The 13949-nt window shown below is 38.0% G+C and overlaps 1 long non-coding RNA gene across 1 annotated transcript in view; it reads left to right on the top strand.

Moving 5' to 3' along the window:
* The window catches only part of LOC147347748 (uncharacterized), a 48036-nt gene extending 35733 nt beyond the window's left edge, over positions 1 to 12303 (top strand). Inside the window, exons 2-3 of the long non-coding RNA XR_015152545.1 lie at positions 9782 to 9868; positions 11457 to 12303. This is a non-coding gene — a long non-coding RNA (uncharacterized LOC147347748). The remainder of the gene's footprint in view (positions 1 to 9781; positions 9869 to 11456) is intronic.
* The last annotated feature ends 1646 nt before the right edge of the window (positions 12304 to 13949 follow it).

Genomic DNA, 13949 nt, shown 5'->3' with positions numbered 1-13949 from the left:
AACCAAAACGATAACAAAGGACTTTCCTTTCACAATCATTCTGAACTACAGATTTATGGACAAAAGCAGAATGCTAAGATCTGCTAGCTGTCTTCCCCGACTCTTGAAAGAGAAGCACATGAAGAGCTCAGTTACCCTGGAGTTTGGTAGTTTGTGTGTGTGTCTGTGTGTGTGTGTGTGTTTTGACACACAAAAAAGACACGTTTTGCGCAGTTGTGTTTGACTTTGCGACCCCATGGACTGTAGCCTGTCAGGTTTCTCTGTTCATGTGATTTCCCAGGCAAGAATACTGGGGTGGGTTGCCATTTCCTTCCCCAGGGGATCTTCCTGACCCAGGAATTGAACCTGGGTCTCTCTCATTGGCAGGTGGATCTTTACAATCTGAGTTACCAGGTCAGCCCAGAGTTTGGTAGAGTCAGAGAGTAACATCTGACTCTTCAGAGACTGATTTGGCTCATTTCCTAGAAAAGAGGCTGTGGCTAAAGAGGAGAGCACCGGGCTGTCAGGGTAAAGAGAACGGCCGCAGGAGGGGTTGCTATTGAGAGAAAGCTGTCTGTGTGCCTCCCGTAGACAGAAGTGGAGCCTACAGAGGGTCAAGCTATGCGTTATCTTTAAAAGGACTCTGCCTAAGAACATGTCTTGCCACAGAAAAATCATCATATCTGGGGGCCTGGGTGCAAGTGGTTAGTTAGAAAAGCCATCTCCAAGCTGACAACCTGGTGAGGGATCATGCTATTTTTAAAAGCATGATGAGGGATCTTCAGACAGGTGGGGATTGGCAGGGAGGGAAGGAGAGGTCTCCAGCAAACCCCAAAGAACAACATTTACGTGAAAAAGTCACCGTTCAGGATCTGTTAGACCCAGAAGTCACTAACGAAGATGATCAGAGTGCTAAGCCAGTACGACTTTTACACCCCATCCTCTCTTGGTGCTGACCTTGGAGGGGCCCCAAACAGCTGCCAGGAGACAGGGGCCAGAAGAAAATGAGAAGAACCTGACAACACATTTACATGGTATATTGTAGGCAATTCTAGTCAAACAATTAATCTTTGTGAATTGTTTTTGCTGATGATGCATTTGACGGGAGATTATGTTTTTAGAAATTTAAAGCATGTGTGATCAGTAACCATTAATTCAGAACTGCTTAATTAAGTTTCTATAACAGAGCACCTTCAGAACCTTCAAGCTGCTGTAGACGTTTGGAAGACCCTCATTGTACTTTTTCGAATCTTTTACATACTAGCGAAAAAACCAGAGAAATAAGTAATCTTCAGACAACATGATTAGTGCTGTAAAAGAAGAGGAAAGACGGTAATATTACAGCCAAGACTAAGGGCATTTGTCTATCTGAAAGGATCTAGAAAGCTTTCCGAGAAGGTGATACTTATTCTGATGTTTAATGTGTTTATTTAACCGTTAACCAGAAGATTGAAAGAGTGGAAGTTATTCTTGTAGGCAAAACAGCCTAACACAAAGGCATGAATCAGGAGAACCCAACTTGCTCAGAGAACTGCAGATTTATCAGCAAAATTATAGAACTAAGTACCATTGGACAGTGGTGGGTACCTCATGTGGAGATTATTCAGAACCTGTGTGATGTGTTAAGGAATTTGGAGATATCATTTAAGCCATTGAAAATTTCTTAAAATATTTCGGTCTTGCTCTTATGTTTATATTTGCTGTTGTTCAGTCACTAAGTTGTGTCCGCCCTTCGCAATCCCATGGACTGCAGCACCCCAGGCTTCCCTGTCCTTCACTATCTCCTGGAGTTTGCTCAGAGTCATATCCATTGAGCTGGCAATGCCATCCAACCATTTCATCCTCTGTCACCCCCTTCTCCTCTTGCTCTAAACCTTTCCCAGCATCAGGGTCTTTTCCAATGATTCAACTCTTTGAATTAGGTGGCCAAAGTATTGCTTTTAAAAATAGACAGTATTATATAAGACTTTTTAAAAATTATCTATAATTTCATTATCCAGAAAGGACTACTAACTATATTATGGAGTGTTTTCTTCTTTTATTTATTAATACATATTTAAATATTTTAATCCTATTTTAATTTCATAGCCTATAGTTTTTACTTACTATTACACCGTGATTATCTTCCAGGATCACTGAATAATTTTTGACAACATGATCTCTAATGAGTGACCAATATAACAAGAAATTAATCCATTGTTATTTATCTCACCATTCCTTTACTGTTACCAGTTGCGTTGTCTCAAATAATTCGCATTTAACATCCAGGCATATAAATATTTCAGTGCATTTTTTTATGCTTTCCAGTACATTGAATTGCTAGATCAAAAAAGATAAATTCTTTTGAAGCTATTTTTTTACACATTTCTAGTTTAATTTCCACAAAATTTTTGCTAATTTATACTCTCATCCCTTATTCAGTAGTGGTGTAAAATAATTTCTGCTTCTTTATAGGTTTATCCGTGGGACAAGTTATTTGCTTTTATAAACAATATTTGCTAGATTTTTTAATAAAATAAAATTTTAATAGACTGTTTATAAATGATTTTTCGTAACTAAACTTTGTTTGATTTTTTTTAATGAAAGTTCACTGAAGAAATGTTGGAAAGTATAGAAAAATGCAAAGAAGAGTTATGTAATTTTAATTCTACTTCCTATTATTGAAGACAGTAACATCTTGGTATGTAGCCTTCCAGTTCCTTAAATTTTCTCTCCCTCTAAGTATATTTAATAAAGTTGAGATCTTCATTATTTGGACTTATATTTTGTCTCTTTCATTTTATACTGTAAAGCAAATGGTATAGAAGATCATTAATTAGGCTTGACTTGCAAGACCTGCATAATATTCCCTTATATGAATGGGCCCTTATAAATCATCATGCTTGTATTGGAAGTTAGGTCGGTTCTAATCTTTCATCCTCCTATAGAATCCTTATATGTACATCTCTGTGCATACCTTGAATTATTTTATTGAGACCAATTGCTAAAAATGGAAATGTTGAGTAAAATGATTGGAACATTTTTAATGATTTTTAATTCATTTGGCAGTTTCTTTCAAAAAAAGATATCCCCATCATTAATGAATGAGAGGTCTTGCTTCATAATATTTGAGGATTATCAACATTTTAATTGTCCCTATCTGACAAGTAAAAACATTTTTTTATTTTAATTTGGCTTTCTTTGATTATTTATAGCATTAAATATCATTTTAGTCTTTATGGGAAATGTTTTTTTCTTATTTTGAGGATTTGATGCCACTCTTAGGGATGTTCAAAGTCTTTTCCTGTACTTTCAAGAACATTAATCATTTATCTGCAGTGTCTTTTCATATAGTTCTCTTTTTTTTCCCTGTATTTCATATTGATGAGGCTAGGATTTTATTTGTAACTTTCTTGGCTGGAATGAGTAGATTTATCAGGACACTTACAGGGTTACTTTCTGAGCCTTTGCATAACTAAAACGTCCTTTCTGTTTCTATCACATGTGAGTGACATCTTGTTAGGATATAGAATTCTTGGTCACACCTTTTTCCCTCACAAATCTAGTTATTGTATTCTCGTGTGTAGTGTACTGGAGAAAAAGCACGAAGCTGGCCTTTGTGTATATGATGGTTAATTTTATATGCCAACTAAATTGGGCGGTGGAGCACCCAGATATCTGGTCAAACATCATTCCGGGTGTTTTCGTGAGGATACTCTTGGGTTGCTGCTACTGCTAAGTCACTTCAGTTGTGTCCGACTCTGTGTGACCCCATAGACGGCAGCCCACCAGGCTCCCCCGTCCCTGGGATTTTCCAGGCAAGAACACTGGAGTGGGTTGCCATTTCCTTCTCCAATGCAGGAAAGTGAAAAGTGAAAGTGAAGTCGCTCAGTCGTGTCTGATTCTTAGTGATCCCATGGACTGCAGCCCACCAGGCTCCTCCATCCATGGGATTTTCCAGGCAAGAGTACTGGCGTGGGGTGCCACTGCCTTCTCCGACTCTTGGGTTAGACTAACATTTAAATCAGTAGACTGGATAAAGCACCCTCATGTATATGGACCCCATCCTCATGCAGTTCTGAATAGAACAAAAAGGCAGAAGTTTTCCTGAGTAAGAGAGGATTCTTCTGCCTGACTGCCTTAAAAGGGAAACATCAGCCATCCCAGAGACTCGCCACCACCCTAATCATGTGAGCCACTTCCTGAGAGTAAGTCTCTCTCTCTCTCTCTCTCTTTTATATATATATATATATATATATATATATATATATATATACATCCTATTGGTTCGGCTTCTCTGAAGACTGCTAATTAACATGATATGTTACCTGGAATTTTTTCTTGTATTTCCATACTGATAGCATCTGTCTGATTTTTTTTTTCTGTGAAATTTAAAAAATGTTATCATTATACATCTCAGTTTGAGTCTTCTTCAGTCATTGTTTGGAACACGAAGTGACCCTAATGGACAAGAAGGTGAAAGTGAAAGTTGCTAAGTCATGTCCACCAGGTTTCCTCTGTCCATGAAATTCTCCAGGCAAGAATACTGGAGTGGGTAGCCGTTCCCTTCTTCAGGGGATCTTCCCAACCCAGGGATTGAAACCAGGTCTCCCACATCGCAGGCAGATTCTTTACTATCAGAGCCACCAAGATGGTGAAGGTACTTCCATATAATAATTGTTCTTTGTGGCATAGAGTACAAGGAAGGTCATCTGCTCAGAGAAAGGAGGCAGATGGTAAGGATATAAGTCCTGTGATTCAGTGCTGTGCCTGTAAGCTTCACTTCCTGCTCTCAGAGCTGGTCCAGCCATCCCTGCCGGCTGTTCTCTATTCTTCTAAGCTTAGTGTGGACCTTCCACTGCTGTGATTCAGATTCGACCCAGGTCCAGCTCTCCAATCTGAGCCGCCAGCCCTTCACATATTATTATTTTAATGTATTTAAGTCTCTTTACCCAGATAAGCACAGGAATTATCTGAATATATGCACCTTTCATTTAACAGGCTTTTGATAATATTTGCTTTCTGATTTAAATTGAAAAGACCAACAAATATCACACACACTGCAAAAATATGCAGTTGAGTATTTCTAAAATCTCCACCCTTTTTAGACCACTGTTGGCAATAATCAAAATAAACTTCTGCTTTAGGCTGATCATCAAGCTTTGTCTTTTGAAAATGTATATGTACAAATACTCATATGGATTTATTATCAACAGGAAGAACACAAAAATACAAATCTTACTGCAAAATGTATCTATTCTAATACAAATGTTTCCAAAGTGATTTTGTTAGGGATGTAAAAGAACATGTAATTAGTTCATTGATACTAAAATTCCTCTGTTGAAGATTTCTGCACAATTACCTACAACTTTAACAATAAGCAATTAGAGTTATTAGGTGTCAGGCATTGTGATAAGTGAAATTTATCAACAGTTTTATTCATATAGATTTTTTAATATATGGCACAAACTGTGTTACTTATGTGATCCAGAGTAAAAATCACATATCCCTGAATTTAACCTAGTGTTCTATCAATTAAAAGAAAATTGCTAACTTACATTAATGATACTGTGCTTCAAGATTAGTAGATGTGTAAGTGACTGCCATCAGTACAGTTTCTGAAACCTGAGGCTGGGACTAGAAAATAGATGAAACATCAAGTGGCACCTCTACATTCCAGTCGTCCCTGTTAATAGGTTTTCAGTAAATCCAGGTGGACCAGACCCAAGATTACTCTCCTCAGGGTAGCAAAGGCAGAGCTGCTTATGAAAATAAGCACCGTTTCTTCCAACACCCCAGGATCACTGTAAATCCAGCCCATGGATTAATCCTAAGTCCTCCCTGTAAATAAGAGTGATATTTCAAGGATAACAAATAGTAAAGCAACCCAGCTTGTGGAAAAAAAAAATCTTTTGCACCCACCATTTTGTTATCCTAATATTATTATATATTGGACAAGCCTTTCATTATAAACTTGGAGTTAAGGGACTTAAAGAAAACTCAGTGTTAGGAAGCTGCTTGTACTCAAGTGGAAATTGTTAGTAGCAGAGCCCTGCTTGTTTTCATGGGACATGCAAATGACACACAATGGAAGGATCTATGAATTGCACATGGATGTGCAGAAGCTGAGGCTGAAGTATTTTAAATCTAGTACTAGACGCTTATTGCAAATGCCTACAATACCAAAACTCCATAGAATAACTGGCTTAAACAGCCGAGATGTATGTCTCACAGCTCTGTAGGCTAGGAGTCCAAGATCAAGGCCAGCGTGGTTTCTGGTGAGAACTCCCTTCCTGGCTTGCAAATGGCCACCTGCCCCGTGAGTCGTCACACGGCTGAGGGAGAGAGAAGAGAGATGTTCCTCTTCCTTAAGGCCACCAGTGCCATCAAATTAGGACCCCACGTTATGTTCTAATTTAGCATTAGGCACCTCCTTAAAGCCCTCTCTCCAAATCCTGTCACACTGGGAGTTAGATCTTCAACATAAGAATTTTAGGAGAAATTCAGTCCATAGCAGGTTGTATAATTCTTTTCTATAATTTTGTTTCTGTAACTACATTACTCTTAATTTTTTAAAAATAGCTTCTGTTTTGCAGGAGAATGAATGTGTGACTACTTAAATAGTACCTAGCAGTCAAAATAACACCAAGTGGTGTAAGCTCCCAGCCACACAGATTTTACTGAGCAGCCACCCACTTACCCTAATTCATTGAAATCCTGAACCTAAAAATATGCCTTGTATTCTCAAGATCACAGGCAGTATATCAATAGATTTTATTGTTTTTTTTTTTAAACTTCAAAAATGTTCTTTGATGAAGTTTTCATTGCCACAATTGATGTATTCGAAAACATCACACTGCGTTTTTCGTTTGCTTCACACTGTTGTATCATTACGGGGACACAAGAAACCCCCAGGGGGGATGAGAGCGATTTTCCTGCCCTCATTCAATCAACCTTGCCCTGAATATGTGGGATAAAATGTAGCACGCAGGCTGCTTGGTTGTTTCCTGGACTGGAGCGTCTGCTGAGACTCTAGGAAAACTCATATTTAAGGACATGTGCATGCTTGTGACCTCTGGTCCAGGGTTGAATAGTTTTTTGAACCAACATAAACTATGGGATGTCCATCCTCATTAGGTGATAAAATTAGATGCTTCTTTTCTCACTCTTGTGTTATCTCTTGGGTACATTTGGTGATTGATGGCCTAACATTGCATAGTATGGACTAAGAAACTTCAAATCTGACCTATTTAATAAGGACTTGTGATGTGACCTGCAGTACAGTTCCGTGCAAGAAGAAAACTGCTATTCTGTTACACAGGTGGGTGCTGAAGTTCAGCTTAACGTGAGACAAAAACGCTAGAAAACTAGATGAGATCAAGTTTAGTGGAGTCAAGTTGTCAGGCTACCTAAACAAAGAGAGGAAAAAAGTAGGCAGTATACAAGCTCCCTTAAAAAAAAAACTCATATATTTCAGTATATACTTAAATTCTTTTCTAACATTATTTAAATGTTTACAGTATATATTTACGTATAAATATGTGGTGGCTCAGATGGTGAAGAATCTGCCTTCAGTGCAAGAGACGCAGGTTCACTCCCTGGGTTGGGAAGATCCCTTGGAGAAGGAAATGACAACCCACTCCCGTATTCTTGCCTGGAGAATCCCATGGACAGAGGAGCCTGGCGGGCTACAGTCCATGGGGTTGCAAAGAGTCAGACACAACTGAGCAACTAAACAACCAACCAAAAATGTACATAAAAGTACATATAAGTCCCTAAGATATATTTTGAATCCATCTATAAAATTAGAAAAATGTAGTAATTAAGCACAAATGAAAAATACATAAATGAAATTAAAATTGAAATACTTTTGCTAAGCTTCACATGCTGTTGTTAAATCACTGCTTTAACATGATTACTAATGGCTATAACACAAAATTGTTTTCTTCCCTGATTTTGAAGGTTTTGATGGCTTTATATTTTATAATTGCATATTTATAAATTTTTTATTGAATTTATATAATATGTGTATTTCATAGATAATAAAATTATGCATATTTATATATTATTATAAAAACTAAAGTACAATTTATATCATAAGATCTATATCTTACAACTAGTTTTTTAAAAAACTATAAAATACCACAGGATATAAAGCCAGTTAAAATTATCCAAACATCTAAAACTTAGAGACCAACCCCAACCCTGTTTAGTGTATTTCTTTTTTCTCTTTCAATGCACAATTCTGGAGAGAGGAAGTAGGAAAGCAGGTCAGTCTACATGGGAATTTTACGTAACACCCTGTGCTTTCAGTTACAGTGACCTGTCCCAGTTTGCCTGGAATTGAGGGGTTTCCTGGGATATAGGACTTTCAGCTCTAGAATCAAGATCAGTCAGTTCAGTTCAGTTCAGTCGCTTAGTCGTGTCCAACGCTTTGCGACCCCATGAATCGCAGCATGCCAGGCCTCCCTGTCCGTCACCAACTCCCGGAGTTCACTCAAACTCACGTCCATCGAGTCGGTGACGCCATCCAGCCATCTCATCCTCTGTCGTCCCCTTCTCCTCCTGCCCCCAATCCCTCCCAGCATCAGAGTCTTTTCCAATGAGTCAACTCTTCGCATGAGGTGGCCAAAGTACTGGAGTTTCAGCTTTAGCATCATTCCTTCCAAAGAACACCCAGGGCTGATTTCTAGAATGGACTGGTTGGATCTCCTTGCAGTCCAAGGGACTCTCAAGAGTCTTCTCCAACACCACATTTCAAAAGCATCAATTCTTCAGCACTCAGCCTTCTTCACAGTCCAACTCTCGCATCCATACATGACCAATGGAAAAACCATAGCCTTGACTAGACGGACCTTTCCTGGCAAAGTAATGATAGTCCCAAGCAAATGGGACAGTTGTTCTCCCTACTCTCAGCCTTATCCCTTCCCTGTCCCTTACCTTCTTCATACCTCAAGCTGCCTGTGTTTTAGGTTGTAGCTTCTTTTGCTTCCATCATCAGTCAACACTCTTCATACAATTTTTCAAATTTTATTGAAATAACTTAGCTTCAGTGTTGCCCCTTTATTCTCTCTATTTTTGAAGGTTGAGAACAGTGGTTTATCCAAATTCCAATACTTGCTATTTTAGTAGGCTCTCAAGTGTGCTCTAATCACCATCTTGAACCAGAAGGTGCTAGATTCCTTTTGAGTTTTACAGCGTAGGTTTTTGATGACTCTGACTCAACCCACTTCTCAAGAAACCTTTCTGTGTACAACTTGGACTTCCTTTGCCCTGAATGCATCATCTATGACCTCTGTTCAGTTGCTCTTAACAATCAAAGCAGAACTACTTGGCTTTAATGTGGTCCTAAATAGAAATAGAAATACGAGGTTAACATAGGATGTTTGGTTATTAAAAAGTCATCCAAATGTTATTGAATAGTCACTTTTTTAGACTATCATTAAAATAAACACATATAAAAATGTAATATTCATAAAGAATCTCTTGAGCCACCAAGAATATTGTCCAGATTTGGGAGTGATTTCTCGTAGATCACTTTAATACTGCACATTTATTCATAATCACAGAGAATACCATTTTAAAATATGGAAAAAGTATGATAGTGAATTAGATTTTATTTTAAAATCCTAGAATCTTGGCAAACCCATTTTCATATAAATTAAGGTTCACTCACTTAGGTCTATTGAAAAGGAAATTTCTAAGAAACATTCTAAACTAGTTCATATGATTAAAAAAAAGAAATTGGATGGTCACATGATTTCTCATCCTCAGGATTTTAATTCTTGGGTCAAGTTTTTGTTTTTATTTCCTCTCCTTTCAGGTCTTAAAAAATTCTCTTCCTGAATATTTTCAATTAATTTTGGCCTATCAGCTCTGACTCTTCTAAGGATCTATACTCCATCCACAGGTAAACTGTTTTTACAAATGTTTTTATTTAACTTAATTTCTCATTTCAAATGTGAAGTGTATCAAAAATGAGAAGTTTAGTAATGCAGCAAAATTTATAGGGTCATTTCAGCATGTCATTTAGACATACTCTGGGGACTCTTTTCACCATGAGGCCATTTGATGTTAGTTATGGGGACAATTTAAGCAGTCTGAATACTTGTAAGTTTAAAAAGAAACATTCTCATTTTCACAGATATGAAAAGAGAAAATCTATTTGCAGGACCATTTTCAGTTCATTCCATTATTATTGCAGCTCTTCTTCACCCCCCCCCCTACAATTCTTCTTGGTGAATTCCTACAAATAAAGTATCTGCGTTTTGCCTTAAACTTATTTATTTTGTTATAAGTATTTTGATTTTGTTGGATTGAAAGTAAAGATGTCTTCTGAGAAACATTTTTGCCCTTGATAACTAAGAAAGAGTTCAGCAAAATTTCAAACGTGAAAAATTCATACATTTTCTTAAAAGATTTTATGGTAATGTCTTCTGCAATGTGAAGATTCTCTTTGAGAAGGCCACTACTTCTGTGTAAGAAGTTTTGTCTCATGACTATTTAAGCAATAACCCTGTCAATGTTTTATGAGATGACAATTTTTATAGATCTCTTTTTCAATCAAGCAATTCAGAAATAATTTCTAGTCCCTTAAATCACTCAAGCACATACTTCCCAAGTCTCTTAATTTAATATCGATAAATACTTTGAGTCAAGGTAAAAGAACATGACTAATTCATGTCCCCAGACTGTGTTACTTACAACCATTCTGTACAGTAATCTCTATTTAAATATTTGATTATAAAGAAGATAAAATATATAGAAAGTACAAATGGAAGGAGAAAAAAATTTAGAAGGGCAAATATAGAGGTCTGAAATAAGAGTGGTTGCTTTGAAGATAATTTGTGAGATTTACGATAGATGCATGAAGATTTTTTTAACTTCACTCGGGTTCCTATTTTCTTCCCATCCATGAAGAATCCTACTTACCAGCTTCACTTTGGCCATCAAAGCCCAAGACAGTGACTCAATCTGCCATTTCCTAGAGCTTGTTCTGTTTCTCAGATGGCTCCATGGTAAAGAATTTACCTGCAATGCAGGAGTCATGGGTTCGATCCCTGAGTTGGGAAGACCCCCTGGAGAAGGAAATGACAACTCACTCCAATATTCTTGCCCGTAAAGCCCATGGACAGAGGAGCCTGGCAGAGTATAGTCCATGGGATCGCTAAGAGTTGGATATGATTTAGTGACGAAACAACAACAACAGCAACAACAACAACAATGACAACAAGGGTTTGCTCTTGTCAAGGCAAGGATAAAATGTGTTCAGAGTCTGAATAAAGATTTAGGAACTATCAAATACAGTTCTTTGCAATTATATCCTACTAAGGACACAAGAACTCAACAGAGTGTCACCAACCTGTGAGTTGAGTTCCAAGTTAATTTCTTGGAAATATTTGCCTACAGAAATAACATATGTGGATTTAAGTTTATACGTATGTTGTACTACTAACAAATCTGAGACCCTGACTGTCACATGTGACATTGTTTTGCAGAAAAAGAAGCCCCAAGCTTCAGTTCCCAAGGTGGCACGTCTTTCCCATTGCCCTTGACAAAGAGGGCCAGCTCTTCCTCTTCTCCAGTCTAGCACGGAGCTGCTCAAAGAAAAATGAAGATCCTGAGGCATCGTTAACACAGAGATCCCAAGTCTCCATAACAGGGAGGAGACAGAACACTTAAGGGGTTTGATGATCGGGTTCCAACATATGGCATATAGCAGTCAATTTTCAGGCTTACAAATAAGTGGTTTTCCAGGAGGCTTAATAGTCTGCTCAACTCAACTTTAGAAATTTCAGCCTCTGAGACTGAAATATAGTCACAAAAGACAAGATGTTGATGTTATTTGTGACAGAGAGAAGCAAAATTCTTCCTTTACATCAACTTCATGTAATAAGATCTATAAATTTCAATAAGCTCAGAGGACATCAATGCATCCATAATTGTAGAAACTAGATATGATGATGGATCACTCCGTTTTTCCATTTTCTAGAGGCTGTCCTAACACCACATGAGTGTTGTCTTATTCTTCTGGCCTTTGGCCATTCTATATACACAAGCCATGCTGACCAAATGTCTCACTTTTTTAGCCAGAATGGATTTACTTGTATATCAATAGTGGGAGAAAAAGTGAATTAATGCTTCTTCTTAGCAGTTACCTGACATTACATTTCCTGTTCTTTCTAAACTCTCCTGTGAAATATACACAATATTAAAATTATAAATCCTAACATTTATAATTCTTTCCTTCTAGTAATTTGCTTCTTTCCTTTGGCAACTTAATCACCAGAGGCCTGGGTTTTCTCATCTGTAAAATGAAGGAATTATACCATATAATATCCAAGAGTTTTTCTAACCAAGTAAGTCCATAGTACTACTTGTGTTTATACTAAGATTGAAAAAATACATAAATACATTGTGGATAATGAGAGCCAGGTTTTTCACTTTTGGAGAAAAAGTTTCAAATAAGGAAAACAAAGAATAGAATAAACTCGGTTGTGTTGGATTGAACCGAAGGTTTTAGTGTGGATTCCTGGTTAGATAAAGAAGTACAGGTATGTTCACATGGACAGGTTGGTGTCCAGACGTATCTCCCAGCTCCATCTGCTGAGAGGGCCTAGAAGCAATGAGAACCCAGCAGCGATTAGCATACCTAGAGCCCAGATATTGGTTCTAAATTCTATTTCCTAAAAGGAACCATGTTGCTTTGGAGAAAGTATTGATTCCAGGCCTGTGGCAGGGAACGTAGAAGACACGCCCAGAATATCTTGTGGTCCAGGATAGTAAAGATGCGTTTAAGAAATGATGGGGCCATGTCAAAGGAACTCAGGAGTCAACCTAGAGGAGCCCCCAATGGCCAAAGCTGGAATAATTTGAGCGACAAAATAAATAACAATAGTATCAAATTATAATCCGTAGACTAAAATAAATGTCCACAGGTGGATGGCTGATATTGACCACAGGACGGTGGCCATGGGAGTTGGAATCCACTAAAGAGTGTGTAACAACTCACCTGTCAGATCAACGAGCGGTGAAAATGGGTAGCTCTGAAGGGTCAGGCCCATATCTGGCCGCCTTGGGGGACCCAGTCCTTCTGATCGAGGCCCCCAGCCTGTGGATGGTGTGAGGCTGGTAGTGGCCCCCGGCGTGCCAGGCCTGGGTCTTCCGGAGTCAAGTTGCTTGGGAACGCAGCCCAAAGCAGGTGGTAAACTCCATCTAAGGCTGAATACCAGCATGATACCAACAGTCAACAAGTACCATAAGAGAAAGTTGCAAAGAAATATCCGCAAGTCCATACTTCTATCAACCAATCAATCAGTAAAGGAGAAGAGTCTACTCTTCTTTATAGTCATGAGGCATGCATATACTCAGTCATGTCTGACTCTTTGCGACCCCATGGACTGTAGCCCACCAAGCTCTTCTGTCCATGGAATTTTGCAGGCAAGAATACTGGAGTAGGTTGCCATTTCCTACTCCAGAGGATCTTCCCAACCCAGGGATGGAACCTGCATCTCCTGCAATGGCAGGCAGATTCTTCACCACCGGCACCATCAATTCCAATTAATCAGTATGAAAGAAATGAGGTAGATAGAAAACAACCAACTTAGGCAAGTTTAAGAACCATGGAAGAATGCTGAAATGAGTAGACAAAAGCACAATGAGACACTAAGATGAATATTTACACAGCCTTCAAGTATCTCCCAATAAGATATTTACTTTCACAAAATAGGCAAATATTTTTGAAGACTATTAATATCCAGTGTTGATGGTTAGATAAATGTGAAGTTGAGAACTCACATAGACTGTTAGTGAAATGAAATGCCCATATCTTTTGACTCAACAATTTAATTTTTATGAATCTTATCAAAAATACATGTGTACACAAGAAACATGTATAGAAAAGAACATTTGAATTATTCATAACAGCAGAATATTGGAAATGATCTTAATATCCTTTAAAAGGAAAATGGTTAAAAATTATAGCACATGCA

This window comes from Bos grunniens, chromosome 23, assembly GCF_055505025.1.
Source record: "Bos grunniens cultivar Pamir isolate PY7600 chromosome 23, Bosgru_T2T1.0, whole genome shotgun sequence".
In the NCBI taxonomy this organism is placed as follows: domain Eukaryota; kingdom Metazoa; phylum Chordata; class Mammalia; order Artiodactyla; family Bovidae; genus Bos; species Bos grunniens.
This window is presented reverse-complemented; position numbering and strand designations above follow the sequence as displayed.